At 42.7% G+C, this 22,438-nt stretch overlaps 1 long non-coding RNA gene across 3 annotated transcripts; it reads left to right on the top strand.

Annotated features, from left to right (window-relative positions):
• Positions 1-1,056: 1,056 nt before the first annotated feature.
• Positions 1,057-21,611, top strand: LOC310881055. Of its 3 annotated transcripts, XR_014572086.1 has the most exons (4): positions 1,057-3,981; positions 13,047-14,384; positions 16,148-17,419; positions 18,617-21,611. It is a non-coding gene; the product is annotated as an uncharacterized lncRNA (long non-coding RNA). The 3 variants fall into 3 exon arrangements; XR_014572085.1 differs by lacking the exon at positions 16,148-17,419; XR_014572087.1 differs by having other exon boundaries at positions 13,047-16,360.
• Positions 21,612-22,438: the final 827 nt, after the last annotated feature.

Raw genomic sequence — 22,438 nt, 5'->3', positions numbered from 1 at the left:
GCCTGAGAGAGGGAGTTAGGAGAATCTTATCAAGTAGAGATAGAGCACCGACGGCATTAAACTAGGATGCTACTTAGTGTCTTTGCTAACTATGGTGCGTTGTGCAAATTAACTAAAGCAAGAAGCCTTGGGCCCCTTACCAAGGTCAGTCTCTTAATAACAGTGTGAGCCTATCTTAAGAAACTGACAGAAACTGGTCCTGTGGATGGACAAGAGCCAAGGAGCGACTGAGTCTGCGCAAAGACAAGAGGTCAGCTAGCGGTGACGAGGAAGAGTCATCAATCTTCATCCCCACGACCCCCGACGACCACCACCAGGAGACACTTCACAAGTGCAGATGGGAGGAGTTTATGGAAATGACACCTTGGAACTAATTTTAATATGAAGCAGGGACAGGTTATGAATATGTGTAGGTGTATTGTGAAACTTTATGCATATGTAACTCTTTGCTGCATATAACCATGGCAAATTGCTGCATCAGGTGCGCACGACTTTGGTGGGACTACCCCCCATGCTTCCCAGCGCTGAATAAACATACCTACTTCACAGTCTTATTGATTGTGGAGTCCGTTTTCCGTAAGTCAGTTTGGCGAGCCAGCCAGGAGACGCTCTGCTTGGCTGCTGGATCGACTGCGGAGCGGACACCCCTAGGTGCACCCCGAGTATTTTCCTTGGAGGAGCCTCCACTCTCAGCCACTCACCGCGGGAGCAGAAAAAGACCTCCTGAAGTTGTGGAGAAACGGTATGTTTTATAGTACAGGCAGGGCCTGTAAGTCGTATGCGTGGCTGGGGCAGCTGGTAAATCACGCAGAGACATCTGGCGTGGAGCATAGTCCCCGTAAGGGAGGAGGGTAACCCACAGGCTGACCGATAGAGCGGTCACAGGAGATTTGGTGACCGATGGAGTGGTCAAGGGGTATTTGCTGACCGATAGAGTGGCTGCTAGCAATCTTGGGAACAGATCAAGCAAATCTGAGGTTACCGCTGCATCTCAGTTTTGGGAGCCAGGATGGACCTGCTAAGGACTGTGTAAGAATCAGGAGACGGGTAAGCGGGCCTCTCGCAGTTGTGACAAGGTTATCTGGGTAATATTTACAGCTGCTGGAGGGCTATTAACTGGAGTGGTAATAATTGTATGTCTTATTTGTGGATGTCTGGGTATCTCATGTTGAAAGCATTTGTGCAAGTGTATGTGTTTGAGACAAAGTATTGTTGTGAAGTGAATTACTCCACGAGGAACACAGCCAGAGACGGTACAAACAAGTTTGGTTATTGTTTTAAGTGACATATTCTTGTGGTATGAACGAGAAGTGCAAGGGGCCTCTCTGTGTAATTGCGTGATTGTGCTGTGAGTGAGACACAGCATCGCTGTGATGTGAGTGCGGAGTTCCAATCTGCGGTTCTGTATTCTCCGCGAAGGGAGCGGCTGGAGATGAACGAAGTGCATGACAGACTGAAAAGAAGTGCTGTTTTAGCCAAGTGTTGACTGGTGGTGCCCAATATACGGGCCCAGTGGTGCATCTTATAATCCTATTTTGTTCTTAAATATTTTGAGTGTAACAAGGAGGAAGGCGGAAGCATGATCTAAGTAACAGTTTAAAAGTTTTGGTATATTCATGGTGGTGTTTGGTCAGTTTCCCAAGCATTGGGGGGGAGGGGGCTGACTGATTATCGAAGTGGTAGAACAGAGAGTCGCTTCTTTGGTGGTTCAGGCTTGAGCCCTGGGAATTTGGTAAGAAGGGGGAGAGCGAATTTATTTAGGCCTCAATACCTTTTTAAACCCCCATATTGACGGATATGCAGGAGTGATTCCTTGTTTGGTGTGGGCTTACTAACCAAGTGCATGAGAAAAACTGGCATTCAGCTTGAAATTCGGTCCTGTTGAAATGTAAATTTTGTGGAAAAGGTGGTATTGTTTGTCTAGAAGATGGAAGGCTGAGTGCTTCAGGTGTTTCCTGAAATCCTGTGGATTTATGATTGGAACGGGGCTCATTAATAATCTGAAATAGTAAAGTTTGTATGTGGAAAGAAGAGTTTAATCCCAGAGAACTGGGACATTTGGGAAGAAGATTAGGAGAAAATAGTAAAAACCTGCAATAAAAAGGTTTGTGTGGAAATTGAAACAAGGGACAGTAACTAACATAAATAAATAAAAGGGAATGGGAAGTCAAGGAAATGGGTAATATCCAAAACAAAGCACTAAGTATTGCAATCAATGGTGGCCACTATATAAGTTAAATGGCCACTTTATGGATCAATCGACTATAACGCTATCTTGCAATTAATATTTTTGAAGAGAGAAGGAAAATAGGATGAAATGTTGTATATGTTGTTTCAGCATCTTGGAGGGAAAAGGTATGGAATTAAGTTGGCCCCTGACTGAGGCTTTGGTGTTGGCATTAGAAAAATACAGGCTGGAGAAAGATAAAGGAAGTGTTAAAAGGGTTGTTGAAGGTGTTAAAGCTGTGGCTGTAGTATTTGACAGAGCTGTTTGAAGTTGAATGAGCAGGGAAAGAGGATGTAGGAATGTTAATAGTTCCACCTCAACTGGAGGCTGAGATCTCAGAATCATGGTGTGAGCCCTCTGGAGCAGAGGGACCATGATGGGTCGGAGAGAGCTGTCATGGAAACAGAAAAGCAGCTAACTCTTAAAACAACCTGAGTTCATCTTTGAGCTCAGATTGCCAATGGGACCACTCAGAGAACTGTCGACGATTGCATTCCCCTGACCGACCCCCCACTGAGACCCTAATCACCCCAGAAATCATGTATGGTTATGTAAATACCAAAATCTGGTTAAATTGGGAATTGAGAATCTGTCCCAACAAGGCCCAAAAGAAACCCCTATGGAATTTTTGAATTTTTGGACCAACTTTGAAATGCAATGAAGGAAAAAACAAAACAAAACAATCAACAACAAAAAAATTGGACCTGGCTTCAGAAAACAAACAGAGGCAATTGGCTAGCCTCTTCCTAGGGCAATTGGCCCCTGATATCAGAAAGAAATTGTCTTAGGCTGCAGGCAGGAATGACAGGGACCTGGGACATCTACCCTAGCAGGTCCACTGGTTGAAATAAAGCTAGGGAACAAAGAGAGAGGCTTGAATTTTTTGTTGCTTACGGGAGCTTCTTTCTCTGTGTTAATAAGTCTGTAAATGTAATAGGAGCAACTGGCCAACAGGAAAAGGCGTTTTTTGCAATGCCTGAAATTTAAATTGGGAAAAATGATTGGAATTACAAAATGAGAAAAACAGTTGTAATGGGTAAAGCCTTGTTTGTTCATTAAATATTGCTGATGGGAAGGTTTTCAATGGTTAACTGCTTATACTCCCAATACCCTGTTGAAGGAAAAAAACAAGTATAGGAATTTCCTGTTAAGTTAACAATTGCAGAAGAAACCAGCTCCAAAAAAGGGCAAAATGGCATTCCCCCTCGCATGAGAACACACATATCAGCAGCAAAGTCATGACCCCAACGCAGAGGAAGGCAACGATCTTCATCCCCACGACCACCAGAGGACTGACGAAGACCCCCTAGCAACAGGCCTCGCAGTCGTAAGAAGACACCAGGATGTGCCACTAAACCCGGAACTACTAGGCTATAAATCGAGACTCTGGCAGGCTTAGGTGTGTGCCATTGGCGGAGCAGGAGACTCCCCGGCCACCCAGAGCTGTTTTACTTATCGCTGCTTGCTGAATTGCTCAAATAAATAGAAATTCGATCTACCTTACCCACGATGTGTTGGGGATGATTTCTACCAAAACTAATTTATAACAAATTTTTGCCATGGCTTTGATAGTGGTAGCTCAGCTGGATCCCTCCCAGGGGAGGCGCGCCCCTCTGATTCTGCGGTCCCTGTCTGGAGGTCCCCAAGCCAACTCACCCCTACCGACGAACCTAAAGTTCCAGCGATAAGTAAATAAATAACCGGTAACCCCTTAATCTTTGTGCACGAAGCTCCGAACGAAGACTCAGGAGTGAGTAAGTATAGGCCGGTTATCTGTTCGATTGGGGTTGGGAATCCCAGAGTGTGCCTGTGTGAGACGTCCAACCGAGGACGAAGTGAGTGCGGACTCCCTGGTAGTGCGGTTCCCACCTCCCGCGAGGGACTGGGCCATGAACGGGAGGTAAAGACCGTGTGTGTGTGTGAAGGCACTCTGGAAGATGGGACAGAAGAGGAGCAAGTCTTCTGGTCCCATGGGTGGGTCGGAACCCAAGGCTAGGTTGCCCCCGATACCACTGGAGAGCCCGTTAGGGTTAATGATTAAACATTGGAAAGATTACCCCTCTAGGTGGGGTAAGGATAAAGTTAAGATGATACATTATTGTATGGAAGTCTGGGTTGGGAATCAAATTAGTGGCTCACCCATTATATCGGCCCGTGTTTGGGTCCTTTGAGGAATGGATCTGTCAGGCTCTAAACCTTTATGTGAATTCAAAGGAGCCTTTCAGCCTAGAGGAGAGTGAGTATGCACACTTATGGATAGGATCTGAGAACCGAGCCAACTTATACCCATTAAGAGAAAAAGGGGGGAGGAAAAAGAATGAACGGAATGAGGAAGAAGTCCCAGTTTCACCCCTCCCTTATATACCCCCTCCTCCCTCACCTCCAGCCCCCCCCCACAGCTCCGGGCTACCATAGTGACTCTGATTCAGCCACGGACACCCCTCGGGGAACTAGACGGGTAACTTGGAGCCAAACTAGAAATCGAGAGGGTGAGGGTAGACTACATCCCCTAAGAGAGGTTGCAATGGGAGGGCCCCAATCCGGTATGGGATACGTCTCCATCCCCCTAAATACGGGAGACGTCAGAGAATTCAAGAAGGAGTTGGGAAATCTCTTAGAAGATCCTCTTGGAGTCTCTGAGTGAGTAGACCAATTTTTGGCGTCTAATGTTTACACCTGGAAAGAACTCCAGGCCATTTTAGGTATATTATTCACTGCAGAAGAAAGGAATATGATCCTGAGGGCTGGAATGCGAATCTGGGACCAACAACACCAGCAGGGTCCTGTGGGAGATCTTAAATGGCCCCTACAGAGGCCTAACTGAAATAACCAAAATGATCAAGATAGGGATCATATGCAAGATTTAAGGACTATTATTGTACAAGGTATAAGGGAGTCAGTCCCTAGAGGACAAAATATAAATAAGGCCTTTAGTGAACATTAAAAGAAGGATGAAACTCCCACAGAATGGCTGGAGAGATTAAGGAAGAACCTCCAGCTTTATTCAGGACTGGACCCTGGTACACCAGTGGGACAGGCCTTGTTAAAAACACAATTTGTGGCAAAATCATGGGGGGATATCAGGCAGAAATTAGAAAAATTAGAGGATTGGCAGGATAGAGGGATGGATGAACTGCTGAGAGAAGCTCAGAAGGTATATGTGCGAAGAGAAGAAGAGATTCATAAAAGGCAGGCCAGGATTCTAGTGGCAGCGGTCCGGGAAGGACAAAAAGGGCCCCCCACTCGCCCAAAGGGTGTTCCGCTACCACGAAAAAGACCTCCGAGGAGCCAGAGTGATCAGAGGGATCTAAGACAGAATGTTTTTATTACCAAAAGAAGGGACACATGAAAAAGGACTGCAGAAAACGCTTACAAGATGAGCGAATGTTTAAAGATTAGGGGAGTCAGGGGCTCCATCGACTGGGGACTTCTGGTATAACGGAGCCCTTGACAAAATTGAAGTTAGGTCCCCAGCATCAAGAAATGGAGTTCCTTGTGGACTCTGGGGCAGAAAGATCGACTATCCAAATGGTACCCCGGGGATGTCAACCTTCCTCGGAGAAATTACAGGTGATAGGAGCAAAAGGAGAGCCCTTTAGGGTCTCAGTAATAAAATGGGTGGAAATAGAGACCCCAGCCCAAAGTTGCACAGGATCCTTTTTATTAGTACCAGAAGCTGAATATAACCTGTTGGGAAGAGACTTAATGGTTAAGCTAAAAATTAATTTGGAGGTAGAAAATAAAGGAATTGAGGTTAAATTATACGCCCTCACTGTAGAGGACGAGGCAAAAATAAACCCTGAGGTGTGGTATTCTCCCGAATCAGTAGGCTGTTTAGATATTAGTCCCTTTGAAGTCACTATCAGGAATCCCGAGACTCCTATCAGGGTAAAACAATACCCAATGTCTCAAGAAGGCAGGGAGGGGCTGCAACCAGTAATCGAGAGGCTACTACAACAGGGATTACTGGAGACTTGCATGTCACCTCATAACACTCCTATATTACCTATTGAGAAGCCTGATGGCTCTTATCGGCTAGTCCAAGACTTGAGGGAGGTCAACAAAAGAACAATAACCAGATTTCCTGTAGTAGCTAACCCACATACTTTGCTAAGCCAGCTGTCCCCAGTGCAGAAATGGTATAGTGTCATAGACCTAAAAGATGTGTTTTGGGCATGTCCTTTAAAAAGGGAATGCAGGGATTATTTCGCCTTCGAGTGGGAAGATCCTGCAACCCATCGGAAATAACAATTAAAATGGAACGTGCTTCCCCAAGGATTCACAGAATCACCAAATCTATTCGGTCAGGCATTAGAACAAGTATTAGAGAACTATGAACCAAATCCTGAAGTAACCTTAGTCCAACATGTGGATGATTTGCTGTTAGCAGGAGAGAGTCAGGAGGCAGTCAGAACATAAAGTATCAAGGTACTAAACTTCTTGAGCTTAAAGGGACTGAAAGTATCAAAGTCAAAATTACAGTTTACGGAGGAAGAGGTGAAATATTTAGGACATTGGCTAAGTAAGGGTACTAAGAAACTAGACCCCGAACGAGTAAATGGGATTTTGTCACTACAAGCGCCAAAAAGCAAAAGACAAGTTAGGCAGCTGCTGGGATTGTTAGGATATTGTCGGCAATGGATTGAAAATTATAGTAGCAAAGTGAAGTTTTTGTATCAGAAACTGGTTGGGGAAGGATTAATGAAATGGAGCCAAAGCGATGAGCAAAGCCTGATAGACTTAAAAATGGATTTAGTGAACGCTCCTGTGTTAAATTTACCCGATGCGAAGAGACCCTTTTATCTATTTATCAACATAAAGGAGGGGACAGCATTTGGGGTCTTAACTCAAGACTGGGCAGGGAAAAAGAAACCCATGGGATATCTTTCTAAACTTTTGGACCCCGTGAGTAGGGGATGGCCCACCTGTCTCCAGGCAGTGGTCGTGGCTGCGCTCTTGGTGGAAGAAACACATAAAATCACCTTTGGGGGCGAACTGAGGGTATTGTCACCTCACAATATAAGGGGGATCCTGCAGCAAAGTGAGTAGTACAATGCCCCCCCCACTCTAGAGATGGCCATACACAGGATCAAAGCAGGAGACCAGGTTCTGATAAAATCCTGGAAAGAGACCTCTTTAACTCCTCGTTGGGAAGGACCCTACCTTGTTCTACTTACCACAGACACAGCTGTCTGGACAGCTGAGAAAGGATGGACTCACGCTAGCCGAGTTAAAGGACCAATACCGGAGGAACAGTGGAGAGTGGTCAGCCGACCCGGAGACTTGAGGCCGACTATGCGAAAAGGGACTGAAGAGTGAATTTGTAATCGTATGATCGGTAACCCTCTCTAAGGAATAATAGGTTCACTGTAAACGAAACTGGGAAGTAGGAGAAGGTAAATTCTTTAATGTACCCAGACCCATACATCAGAAGGGTAATGCGCCTAAGGAGGAGTGAGTAACTGGGACTGGGAGTGGCTGGAACAGGGAAATCGGTACCTAGGCCCCTGAAGATTACCCTTGCTGCCGTGAAGAAAGTGAACCCCCGCTGCTTGAGGCAACCAAGCAGGCGGGCGAGGCAGAAGGGTACAACAGTGGGGAGAGTTATTTGGTACCCACCCCTATTTGAGATGATGGAGTCCGGCCGAATAAACCGCCTAGTACCCACCATAACTTGAAGCCGCCTCCCCAGAATTATAAAAGGACGTTGCCCTGGTGTATGTTGGCGCTACCTCTCCTATTGAATATCCCCTGTCCGGCTGGGGCCGACCAGGGATATTCGCACCAGCCCTTTAAGTGGAGTTTAATTAGGTGGGAGGACCAAGTTATCATTAACCAAGTAACTACGGTGGGTGCACCAAGTTTTCTCACATCCCTTTGTCAACTGGCACCCCCAAACCTGTGTCTGAACCAAACAGATTTCTACCTCTGCCCCAGCTCGAACCCAGGAAGGGGCACTATGGAAATTGATGCAAGTAAGCTACCAGCTGTTAAATGCTACCAACCCTCACCTGACTGAGCGGTGCTTGCTCTGTTATGGGGTAAGGCCGCCCTTTTACGAAGCTGTGGGGGTCAATGAGAAGGCCCGACGGGTAAATGGATCCAATCCCTCACAATGTATGTGGGGGAAAGAGGGTCAGGGCATAACGCTGACCCAAGTGACTGGGAAGGGGAGATGCATGGGACAAGTCCCACCCGATAAAATGCACTTGTGTGCAAATCAAACTAACATCGGAAATATAAAGAAACTGGCGGAGTGGTTATTACCAGCGAAGGATGCTAGGTGGATATGCTCAAAGATAGGAGTTACCCCTTGTTTATCCCTGGACTTGTTCAATGGGTCTGCAGAATTCTGTGTTCAAGTAATAATCATCCCAAAGATACTCTACCAGCCAGAGAATTTTATGTATGACAATCAGATCAGTCAAGAACACCATTTGACAAAACGGGAACCAATTTCCACACTGACAGTGGCTACCCTAATGGTTTTGGGGGGCGGGGTGCAGGGGTAGGCACAGGAGTTGCTTCGCTAATCAAACAAGAAAGAGAGTTCACCTCTCTACGAACAGCTGTGGATGAAGATTTAGCCAGAATTGAGAAATCTATCACTGCTTTAGAAAAATCTATAAGATCATTATCCGAAGGGGTATTACAGAATCACAGAGGACTAGATTTATTGTACAAGGGGGATTGTGCACCATTCTCGGGGAGGAATGCTGTGTATATGCTGATCATACTGGAATTGTGAGGGATACCATGACCAAACTTAGAGAAGGATTGGAAAGGAGAAAAAGAGAGCGGGAGGCCCAGCAAAGCTGGTACGAGTCCTGGTATAATCACTCGCCGTGGCTCACCACTCTGTTGTCAACAATAGTTGGCCCGCTGATTTTATTAACCCTAGCACTGATGTTTGGTCCTTGTATCCTTAACAAAGTCATAGCGATTGTTAAAGGTAGATTGGAGGCTGCTCATCTGATGCTTATGAGGACAAAGTACAAATCGATAAATGATAGACCCATACTAGAGGAAACATGAATCCTGAGTCAATTAGAACTAAATAGATTTAATGAACAAAATGATACAGAGAAAAAGGGGGGATTGTAATGGGTAAAGCCTTGTTTGTTCATTAAATATTGCTGATGGGAAGGTTTTCAATAGTTAACTGCTTATACCCCCAATATCCTGTTGAAGGAAAAAAACAGGTATAGGCATTTCCTGTTAAGTTAACAATTGCAGAAGAAACCAGCTCCAAAAAAGGGCAAAATGGCATTCCCCCTCGCATGAGAACACACATATCAGCAGCAAAGTCATGACCCCAACGCAGAGGAAGGCAACGATCTTCATCCCCATGACCACCAGAGGACTGACGAAGACCCCCTAGCAACAGGCCTCGCAGTCGTAAGAAGACACCAGGATGTGCCACTAAACCCGGAACTACTAGGCTATAAATCGAGACTCTGGCGGGCTTAGGTGTGTGCCGTTGGCGGAGCAGGAGACTCCCCGGCCACCCAGAGCTGTTTTACTTATCGCTGCTTGCTGAATTGCTCAAATAAATAGAAATTCGATCTACCTTACCCACGATGTGTTGGGGATGATTTCTACCAAAACTAATTTATAACACAGTCAAGTTTGGTTCACGGTACGAGATTTAAAGGATGCCTTTTCTGCCTGCCTGTGGCAACTGAAAGCCAGAAACTCTTTGCCTTTGAATGGGAAAATCCTAATAGAGGAGGGAAAACAGCTTACTTGGACAGTGTTACCACAGGGGTTCAAGAATAGCCCCACCATATTTGGGAAACAACTAGCCTGTGATCTTGAAGCTTGAAGGACCCCTTCGGGAAAAGGAGACACTGCTGCAATATGCAAATGATAGCCACTAAAGAAGAAAAAGAATGTGTACAATGGACTATTAGTTTGCTGATTTTTTTCGGCACTAATACTGTGAACCCAACCTCTTTCCTTAGTAACAGAGTTTCCAGATTACCCATTCATGATTGCATCAAGACCATGGACAAGGTATACTCCAGATGACCAGACTTAAAGGATACACCCCTAGAAGATGCGGAGGATTGGTATATAGATGGCAGCAGCTTCGTCTGCCAGGGACTTCGCCTCACAGGATATGCGGTAACAAACATCAGCCCAAAAAGTGGAAATCATCGCCTTGATAAGAGTTCTTGAGCTGGCAAACATTTGGACAGATTTGAAATATGCCTTTTGTGTGATGCATGCACACAGGGCAATTTGGAAGGAGAGAGGACTTTTATCTTACTGAAGTAACTCCAAGCGGTATACCTGCCTACTAAAGTTACATCAAGCAGGGGATACTGATATTGAAAGGGGAAATAGATTGGCTGATGCAGGAGCCAAGGGGGTGGCAGAACAGGCATCTGAGAGTCAAATTTTGGCACTAGTACCAGGAACAGAAAACCAGGCATTAACAAAAGCTTTAGAAAATGAAGTAGAATATTCTAAGATGTAAACGGAAACTGTTACCTACAGGTTTAACGTAAATAAATTATGGGAGAATTGTGATATTAAATTGAATGGTAATTGGAGAACATAATAAAGCATGCTGGGGAGCTGAAAAGTAAACCACAGACAGGAATCAAGTTCCAAACAGTGGTAAATTAATTTTTTTCAAACTCCCAAGAAAAGGGGGTATCAGTATTTATTGGTATTAACTGACACCTTTTCAGGATGGCCAGAAGCATTCCCTACCAAAACAGCCAGGGCTCGGGAGGTAACTAAGATATTAACTCGTTTTGGAGTTCCAGCAATTATATCCTCTGACAGGGAACCACACTTTATCTCCAAAGTGGTACAACAAATTAGCCACCATTTAGGTATAGACTGGCAACTTCATACCCTATATCGCCCTCAGTCGAGTGGCCAATTAGAAAAAAAATGAACCACTTAATCAAACAGCAAATTGTGAAGCTGGGACAAGACGCAAATTTGGTCTGGCCTCAGTCTCTTCCTTTAGCCCTTTTGTGTATACGAAGGGCAAAGGAAGGGCTAAGCTCCTTTGAAATCTGATATGGACAACCCTATGGAATACAAAGAGGAATATCCATGCAAGATGGGGATGAAATTATGACCTCCTATATGGTGGCCTTAGGTAAACACCTCAATTAAATTGGAAAGCATGTGAGTGGGACTCTGGGTAGAGGGCTAGATGGACCAGTTCACAATATACAACCTGGAGATTGTGTGTATGTAAAGTCTCTTGCAGAGAAGACCTTGGAACCACAGTGGGAAGGACCGTTCCAGGTACTCCTTACCTCTTTCAGGTGCCACCTGGAAGGTTACATTTCTCACAGTCTTAATGGTATCATTGGTCAAGGGAACTGAACAGTGGGTGCACAATACCTATATGAAACTCACCCAGGCAGTGAGTGATAGTTTCAACCTTTCTGACTGTTGTGTGTGCACACTGCTGCCTAGAGGCAACCTAGAATTCCCCGTATGGGGCATACCCAGTATGAATTGGACACTGACCTTTGCGCACCCAAGAAATGGAACATGTCCATTTGGCAAGGATGATTGTGAACATCTAGGGGAGAGATTTGAACTACTCCCACGCGAAAATGTTAACATATACACCAGATGCTTAAGCGATAAAACCCCATGCGTAGGTACAGGTCCACTTAGTTATTTAGCCCAGTAACCTGACAACTGTAGTATGGAAGAACATGTAGGAACTTTTAATCTTACTAAAATTAGAGATTATGGTGTAGGTGTCACAATATGTGCTGATAAAAAGGATACGAACTCAGGATCTCATGGCCTCAATTCTCTCACGCAAATTTGCAAGCTACAAGAAGGGTCCTATTGGCTATGCAGAGATGGGTGTGCTAGAAAAAGCTTACCCTTAAATTAGAAGGGTCATTGTGTTGGAGGCTGTCTTAGCACTCGAGGGGGTATATTCACTGAACCACCTCCGGGAATAATCCGGACCTTATGGAGACAAACACGTACTGTTTCAAATAACCCCTTGTGATGAGACCCATGGGAATCCATAGTTTGTAAGATGGTTGATTCCATCCCTGGGAATAAGTGAATTAGAAAAAGCTGTCATAAATATCTCAGCCACATTAGAAATTATTGAAAATGCCACAGCCGATGCTCTTTCGGCATTACAGTAAGGAATTTCCTCCCTACACAATGTAGTGCTTCAGAATAGGATGGGATTAGATATGCTTTTAGCCAAGGAGGGAGGATTGTGTACAGTCGTAAACCGAACTTGCTGTGTATATGTTAATAAAAACAGATTGAGACTGACCTGGAGAAGATTTGGGAAAAGAATAAAATTTTGCATGCAGTAGCTCAGGATGATACATCCTGGGGATTTACAGACTTGGTAGAAAAATTAACTTCTTGCTTGCCAAACCTAACCTGGCTGAAAAAGTTTATTACAATAATCATGGTCATGGTTTTGTCCATGGTTCTTTGCGTAGTGATCTGATGTACCTTACGGTGTTTTAAGAGTACAGAAAACTCCTACAGTGAGTGGAAAAAGAGCCAACTCAGATGGAAACTGGAGTCTAACAGGTATTTTGAAAGAGTGTTAGATGGGGAAACACTATATTGAACCTAGAAATAGTAAAAGAATTTATTAACTTTTTAGAAAAGGGGTGACTGAGGGAGGGAGTTAGGAGAATCTTATCAAGTAGAGACAGAGTGCTGACAGCATTAAACTAGGATGCTACTTAGTGTCTTTGCTAACTATGGTGCGTTGTGCAAATTAACTAAAGCAAGAAGCCTTGGGCCCCTTACCAAGGTCAGTCTCTTAATAACAGTGTGAACCTGTCTTAAGAAACTGACAGAAACTGGTCCTGTGGGTGGACAAGAGCCAAGGAGCGACTGAGTCTGCGCAAAGACAAGAGGTCAACTAGCGGTGACGAGGAAGAGTCATCAATCTTCATCCCCATGACCCCCGACGACCACCACCAGGAGACACTGCACAAGTGCAGATGGGAGGAGTTTATGGAAATGACACCTTGGAACTAATTTTAATATGAAGCGGGGACAGGTTATGAATATGTGTAGGTGTATTGTGAAGCTTCATGCATATGTAACTCTTTGCTGCATATAACCATGGCAAATTGCTGCGTCAGGTGCGCACGACTTTGGTGGGACTACCCCCCATGCTTCCCAGCGCTGAATAAACATACCTACTTTACAGTCTTATTGATTGTGGAGTCCATTTTCCGCAAGTCACAAGGGAGACCAGCCTGCAGCTGAGGTGAGGTAGCAGCTGCTAACTTTGCAGTTATTGCCTTTCACCAGCAGCTTGAGTCAAGAATTCGCCATGACCAGACCTTGAGTCTGTAGGGCAATTGTGGAGAATAGATGCATTTACTCTGTTATTAAGATTATGGTGCTCATCTCCTATCAATGGAAAGGGGAGATCCTTTTGTTTTCATTCAGGAGAATGTTCTACACTTCATATAGAATTAGTATAAGTAAAACACAGAAATATTTGCAATACTTTTTAATGCATAGCAATGGTGGGACAAATTGACTGTTACATTCAGTGAAATATATCTAAACATTCATAAAGCTCTGGGGCACTTTAACTCCACAGACTGCAGCATGGCTGTATATCCTGCCCATCGCATTCAACATCTGTGTCTGCGTGTGCTAGCCGTTTCCCCAGCCCTTTGTCTCTCTTTTCTTGATGCTGCTGCTGCTATGGGGAAAAACAGAGAGAAAGAACAACAGGATATTGTCTGGTTCTGGGCTGTGTGCCAACAGTGACAAAATGTTTTCTCCTCGGTTTTGGGATTCTTGTTGGCTTTTATTAGTCTTGGGCGAGCCTGAGCACGTTAAGATGTTTTTTAAATTCTTCCAGTTACTGTGGAAACCTTGAGTCTCCAGGAGGAAGGTGGTGTCATGTGCCCTTGTGCGGACATTCCTGTTCTGGAGTATGACACCCTGACTCATGCAGAGGAAAAGAAGAGCCCAGTTGCAGACCACAACAGGAAGACATTTAGCGTTGCTCTTTGCCAGGATGACACCTGCAGGGCTGCTCAGGAGTGGAAGTGAGCCAAGGACTGGATGGGTAGTGCTGAGAAAACTGCATTGCTGTACAAATCTCACGCCAAACCAGAGCATCATTTTGGCTTCCATTCTCCTTTTCTGACACTTGTAGGTAAGCATGAAGTGCACTGCCAGATAGACTTCTGCAGCAAGTTACCAAGCAAAGGAATCATCCTGGGGTGCAGATTCACACCAAAGTGGTCTAGTTTAGCTGTCAGGATTATAATCAAGGAATATCAGCTGCAAATATGCTGGGGTTGCCAAGGCACGAGCTGGCTGCTTGCCGGTGCTTGAATGAGGAGGTGGCACCTGGCAGGACACCTGAAGTCGCAGGTGACATGCAGGTACATGCTGCTGAGGCTGAAGGCTGCGGGGTACAGCAAGAGGAGAGCAGGCGTACGGCCACTATTTTGGGATGGGGATGTTCCCATGTCTAATTTGACTCTGGTAAACTCATTTCACCCCCCAGTAATTCTGCTTTCAAAATAGGTTATTAGGGTACAGTGACACACTTTGTGATTTTTAAGAAAATCTTAGCTTTGATAATCTTCTTAACATGCAATAAACCCAAATAGTCTGCAACTTCTGTGAAATGTGGGCAAAAGCTTTCATTTCTGCGTGTTCTTGCGGTTGTGGGGACCACTGTCCCTTCTTTGCTGCACCCATACAAGGCACCAATGGTGATAAAGGCCTTTGTGAGAGGATGAAGTGGGGTTAAAAATGATAATTTTGCCAGCTAGTGAGTTGTATTAAAACCACACAGGATAAAATGGAAGTTTTCATTTCTGCAATAATGTATCATATAGAACACCTAAAGCTAGGACACAAATGTCGCAAACACTTTGAAAGATAAATGGCAGAAATTAAAAAAATCTGCTTGAAGTGTGAAAAGTGACAAAGTGAAATAAAATTACAAAGGTTTAAGAAATTGATGTGCTAATTACGTAGCTGTGGGACTACATAAGTAAGAAATGCCTGCGATAGGGGGAGTTTATGCAGTTTGTGAAGACTTTGGTATTGATTTAGAAAGGCTGAATTTATGGTGTTGCAACTTCTGTTAAGGTATAAGCTTTTTAAAGAACTTCTTAATAAATTGGCCTGTTATTACATTGTTTTAGTGTTCTAAGATGTGAAAAAGCTTATATGAAAGGCTACTAAAGGTGCCTGAGGGGATATTTCTTAAAAAAAATAAAAATAAAAAAAGTCACTAAGACTACACTGTTGGGTTTTATCATAGCTTTAGGACATGTATAGTCTGTGAGTTTCCTGTTTGTGATTCTGATTTGGGATTGCTGTGTTAATAGTTCTCTGTGTTCTGGGAAGGTCTGGGCTCTGTCTGATGAACTGGTTCTGTTGCCGATATAAAAAGCTCCTTTTTTCTGGTTTAATGGCTTTTTGGAGTTGTAGAGTTCTCTTTACTTTGAACTTCTCTGTGTCTGTGAAGAGCAACTATGTAAGACATAAGAATACTTTGTTTTGCAAATATTTGTGAAGCTTAGGCGTTCAATCTGTTGTGCTTCTAAGCTGTTCTTTCTGGAAATACTAAATAGTTGAGAAGCTTTGGCCAGCTCTAGTTACAACAGGGTCATTGACTGTTAAACAAGACTTAGTTTAGTTCTTGTTTTGCTTTAATTACACTTCTTTACAGAAACTAGAATATATTCTACTTTCTGCCTGGGAATAAATGTGCATGCTTCTTCATGGTGTTTTCTGATGTGAACATACTGATTTTTAAATTGATACTGCTGCTCTGTGTAGGTATGTCTAAAACAGTTGTCTTACAGACTTGTTTCAGTCTTGTTGAAATGTCTGTTGCTCAATAACTGTTATCAAAATTTTAGATATTTTAGTATAAATTAAATAATTTCTTTCTAGGTATACTTGTCAGATGCTTTCTGTGATCTTTCTCTGTGAATCTGCTCAAGCAATTCCTTCCTAAATTCACTTGAGGAACCTCATCTTGGTCCTTGTACTGCTTTAACTCCCAGAGAAATAATTAAGTAACAAGATTGTATAACCTACTGAAAACATATAATGACTGAATTCCTGGTTTGTTTTAGCTGGTGCAATGGTGAACAACCCCAGCTGGTAGGTAGATGCACAACTACCATCTTTTATCACATTTGTAATTTTATCTTTTGGTTATAATATAAAACACTTTTACTATCACGTTGTTTTGATTAAATTGGACTAAGTAATGGAAAAGCTAAGAATGGATGTGTTATGCTGTGTTTAAGCTTTATATGTTTTTTTGCCAGAAACTTTGCCTGTATGATTGTTTGCAGTTCTCAGACCCTGTATGTAGGGGACTGACTTTTCCAAAATTCAAGAAAGCTTTTGCTAAAAATCAAGTAGCAGTAATAAAGGTGATTTTGACCCTCCCATAGTGTGACCAGCGTGAAGCTTCAGCCTTGTGGTGCAATTGCCTAAAGTAACTAGGAAAATAAAACTAATATTCACATTTTAAAGAAAATGTACAGCATTTGAAGAGGCTTTCAGGGTAGGGTGTAGCTGCATTACCTGAGCGTTCCCTAGGCTTCCAATCTTAGATGCTACTGCACTGGCGGAACCTGGTGTGCTGACTCTGAGGAACAGTACAGAGCATAGAGTGGAGTGGAGACACCACGGCTAGGCTCTGTGATCAGGTGGGGACTCGATTGTTCATGTGCACACCGAGACTGATATGCTGCACTTTTTGCTACCCTGAGCCAACGACCTGTCATGTTTTGACAAATGCTGTACTCTAGTGTAATTTTGCTCATTATAATGTCATTATAATACCAAAACACACCTCCATCCCAAAAGCTACCCACCTCCAAGGTGCAACCACCCCTCACTGAGCACGCGCTCTGAATTTCTCGGAACCTATACCTTTAAACAGAGACGGGAAAACTTTTCACCAATCATAACTAAGATACGCTTGACTAGAGTCACTCAAGCTCCACCTAAAAGATAGGAAATAATATAAATTGGCCTAAGAGAGACGACATGTCAGGGAAGATACCATCATTAGGGAAGATACCATCGTTAGGGAAGATACAACCATCAGGGAAGGTACCATCACGAGGGAATCCTGAGGACCTCCTGACCCCTGGGATCAGTTGACGGGCTGAGCCTCTCTTCCCCCCCCCATTGGGATGCCTTTGGGTGAGATTTGAACACTTGGTTATACTGTGTGTCTCCACGGAAACTTAGAAATCTCTAGAGTCTTTGTGCCTTTTAATGTGTTAATTTCCAGGCTGCACACCTGTGTATTTCATGCATGCTAGCTTGCATTTGCAGACAGTAAATTATCACCAGCAATCCAAAGAACCTGTGTACCTGTTGCTGTAATAAATTGCACTTAACTGCATTGTTCCTAGCCGTGATAGTTCTCACTGAATGCGACTAGAGTAAGGGCGGTTATACGTTATTGGTGAATCCGTGACAGTGGTAGTTCAGTGCTCTGAATCTGATCAGACCCATATTGGTTAATGCGTTATTGGTGAATCTGTGATTGTGATAGTTCAGTACCCTGAATCCGACCGGACCCGTAAAGGTTAATTGGCTACACCCCTTAACGCGACAAGCCTGGTTGCCACAGGGAGTCACTGGGGGGTCAGAACTGGCTGTCTTTTTTCTTTGTTTGCCACTCCTTGTTTCCGTCTGAAAGCTGCCTCATATTTTCTGAGTAGAAACATACCTTCCTTCTTATAGAAGAGGTGTCAGAGACTGTACCGGAACATGATAGGGGAGCCAATGAACTTTTTCCACAATGCTCATGTTGGGACAAGAGAGATGAGTAGAAACTCTTCATCAGTAAGTACGCACTCTTGGATAAGCAGGAATCTCGGCTCAGTAGCCTGTAGAGCCACTAAATACTAAAATACTAGGTAATATCATGGAAGGAAAAAACATCTGTCTTCATGTTCACCCAAACCCCCCAGAATAGCTTCAGAACAGAATTGCCCCTTGGTCTGTAAGCATAAAATACTGTAGAAGATATGTTCCACAAGACAGTCTGACTTCCCCAGTGTCTCTACATGTGAAGAGAACCTTTTGGGATAATGATTCTGTGGGTGGAAGCACTTGATACTAGGTCCAGATTTCGCATCACCCAAAATCAAAGTTGTGTCAAGGTGAGAGATGTAAGAATAGTTGGACTTCGGACAGCAATACCCATTTCATACACTGACTTAACACAGAACTTCCAGGTTGTTGGTTTTTTTTTAGTTGTTATTTCTCCCCATTGCTGTTGGGACCTAGCACTGTCTGCTTCTTCAAACTTATGCTTTCAGAAATTGCTCTGACAACCAGACTTTGTAAGACGAATGTTCTAACTCACTCTACCCCTTCTTCTTCTAGACTGCATCGATTCAGGACCACATAAAGTCTAAAGGTGGTTACACAAACGGCACTTCTGCAACTGCTGAGCTGTAGGAAATGGAAAAAATTCTGACATTTGCCCTGTCTTAAGAAGATCTCCTGGGCTGTGCTTTCATCTTCTCTAAAGTCTCTTTATCATGAAGTAGAGAGAGTACTTGAATTATAATAGGTCAGTGTGAGCTTTTGCGTTCTTTGCACAATGGCTTCTGAAGGAGTTACTGGAAATTACCCTTAAAATGGTCTGTCGCAGTAGTGTTGTAGCAGCAACAGTAATTTGTCACTGGATGATTTCCGGGCTGTTCCAAAAACCTCAAAGTTTTCTTGTAGGATGGGATTGTAAGCTGGCATGAATTGTCTGGGGTTTTGGTCTCTCTCTTCCCCTCAAGAAACAAGATTGATTTTTAATTGGAAGATAACATATTTGCACTTCCTATGTGGGCTAAATTGAATTTCTAAGTAGGATCTTAGCCTATAACATTTGACCTAATTTTTGGATGGCTTACAATTAAGGTGTTAATTTACTGAGCTATACTTTAGTATTTTTCTCCATGACTTTCAATAGCGAACCAACTCTAATGTGATGTAGCTAGCTGAGTCTGCAAAACCCAGTGAAACTTCTGTCTTGCTGTGGTAACGCTTTTGTAGCTAAAAAGGCAGGTTTTACAGACCTGCCCACTCCCAAATGAGGCTTAGAAAAACAAGCATTTCTCTCAGTTACTGGCCTGCCTCCCCTCTGTATGTGCACTAGTATAACTGACAGGTATTAATACAACAAAACCAATGATATCAGGTATCAGTTAATTTGAAGTGGTGCTACAACATGCTCAAAACTTTATGCTAATTTTGCATGAATACTATGGAATTTTAAGCTAAATATATTTAAGATCTCTCTGTATTACCTATCTGTAATGATAAATGCACAGAACTGGAAGGGGTATCTCTTGCTTCTGTCTCCTTAATTTCAAAACCATTTTCTTAGATGAACTGAAGTCTTTCTTATATATGATTTTAAATGATATGGGTTAAATATAGTATGGTTTAAATGATAGAGCCAGGAGAATATTAAATGGAAACTGTCTCTTAGAGTTCCAGCACTTCAAAAATATGGATATTTAGCCATACCCAAACTACAGTTTCTATCTTATATCACTGAATAGAAAAAATAATAAGAACTGACAAAACTGCTGAACTAGAGATTTTCCTTTTATCACATCACTGACAACTGTTCTCTGACTTAAAATTATGAATGACTGCCAGTGCAGAAACTTTTTAAGTTTGCTGTCATGGGACTAACTAAATACAATTGTTAAAATTACTGTCAAATCAGCACCAGTTATACCCCAAGTCAGTGCAACTCTCCCTTTCTTGCTCTAGGCATAAGATCATCCATTAAACTTTTTTCATTAAAAATAAGAAACCAAAAGATTTGTCTGCTAGATTTTTGGAAGGCAGATTTTTAACTTCTATGATACCTCATGGCTTATGATACTTTTCAAATTGGCTTTGCTTAAGTCTTAGGCTGCCTGTTCTGAGTATATTAGGTAACTTAAAACATGAAAGGTAGATTTCTGTATGCATTATAAAAAGAAACATTTTCCCCATGCTTCCTTCCCATATTTCATCTTTAAGGGCCAAAGAGGAAGAGAATGCTACTTTCTGTAATAGTCAACAGCTGATCATCGCATTCAGCAACCACATCAAAGAGAAAATCTAATGTCCCATGTCTTTCTAGATCCTTGCTTTTGATTTAAATACATGCCATATTTTAATACCTTTTAAAATTAGCACATTAACTGTAAACTTAGCTTTTTAAACACTTTCATATTTTTGTCTTCTAACTTCAGACTTATTCCAGCAACCTAGTTAGGATGCAGAGTTCAAAGAAGTTAAATTCTGTATACTGTTGAGGAAGCATAAAGTGGCCAAATTATTCTTTAAAAATACATTCTAATTCATCTGCTATTAAGTTGAATTCATGTGTTCATTAGTCCATACCTGCCCAGAAAAAATAAACATAGGACAGCAGTGATGAAGAAAATGGGTTATATTTTTCTTAACACTACAAGAAAAGCTAGAGAGTTAGTATTTCCTGAAGACTCATTCAGTATATTTAAGAATAGAGTGGTGTATGCATGACTACAAGTAAAGAAGTTGGGGATCATGATAGTTCTTCTTCCTATAAATAAATCAACAGAGATAATTCTGTTATTCAGCTTATTTGTAGAAAAATCCTACTCCTTATTCTGTAAACCAAACAGCATTACCTAGTGTAAAAACACAGTATACAGACTATACAGTATTATCTAGGACTACACTAAAATTAACCAAGTAGTCATGTTATTAAAAAAAAAGAAAAACATGTTATTGCATTACGTGCCACTTTTTTAAATGTAAACAAGCATAAAAGCATGTCTCAGGTATTTTCTTTGTATAATTAGAAGCCTTATTTAGCTCTGGTCTGTCATGTAACTCAGTATAAACCTATCTCGGTTATAATAAATCTGTTGAACAAGGCACTTGCACTCTTTTCATGTTGTCCAAACCTTGATATTTTTCTCTGCACTAAAGATGGGTTGGTCAGGTGGATGAATCAGCATGGTTTGAAACTTTATTGTGCAAAATCACATTTGTCCACTAGAGAGCACAATTTTCCATCAAGTCTCTGTCAACTGCTCTATACAGGTTGTTACTTCAGTGTGGGGTGGTTTTTTGTTATCGGGGCTTCTTGTTTATTTTATTCCAGTCAAGTTGAAAACAGCAAATGACACCAAAGGGTCAAACCTCTTAATATACCTTGTAGGCTGTGACAACCTTACACCAACAACGCAATGTGGCAATGAAATATTAACTGCTGTGACTTGATGGAATTTTTATGTTACCTTTTCGTAGTCAAAAATAAAGTAGCTTACAAGTGGTATAGGATTAAGTCTTTTATATGTAGTCTGCCAGAGTCTCATCACTGTATCTGTTTGCCTTTTTTTTTTTTTTTTTTTAAAGGTAAAGGGGTGTGGGGGGGTGGGTGGTGGGGGAGTAGCTGTTATTTTAAGCACTGTCCGTCTTACCTTGTGATGTCCCTGGTAGGCTTTACCGACTATTCCATACTTTTGCTTAAACCTGTAGTCAGTATTGAGAAAATGTATTTTGATTTTTCACAACCTAATATGTCCTTTTATCTCCTGGAATGGCTTTGTAAAGAATATGTAGTGTCATGCTATGTTCCAAGTTATCCTGTAATATGGCAACTTGGGACTCAAGCATGTAGGGCTAGTTCCTTGTATGGTCTCGCCATAGTTGGACTACCACTTGCTTCTGTAAATTCCACTCCGTATAAACAATAATTGTTTGAGATTAATAAATACTCTTAAACTTATTGTACCAGCAAGAATAAGCATAATTTAATAGTGCTAAATTCCATGGAGGAATGGTTATGAAATTTCTTACAAGTTACTAAATATGGTAATGTTAGAGGAAAAAAATAATCAAAGCTGCCGTTTAGAGGTGATTGCTTGGGTGTTCTTGATTGTCTTTGGATGTAATTTGCTATCATCGCTGCGACAAATGATGAGCAACCCTTGACCCCCGAGCCACCAACCTGGACCCAATGCCAGAGCCCCTGCCTCAAACCAGACCCTGGAGACTGGGACCTCTCACTCTGGACCTGACTCTGGAGCCCCCGACCCAGACCCAACCCCAGAGCCCCGGACCTGGTTCCGACCCTGAGCCCCAGACCTGGACCTATGCCCGAGCCCAGGACCCTTGACCCCAGAGTTTGCCCTGACCCCGAGCCCTGACCCCAAGCCC

Source organism: Anser anser (genome assembly GCF_964211835.1).
Source record: "Anser anser genome assembly, chromosome: 13".
Lineage (NCBI taxonomy): Eukaryota > Metazoa > Chordata > Aves > Anseriformes > Anatidae > Anser > Anser anser.
The sequence above is the reverse complement of the archived record's forward strand: the minus strand, read 5'-3'. Positions and strand labels throughout refer to the sequence as shown.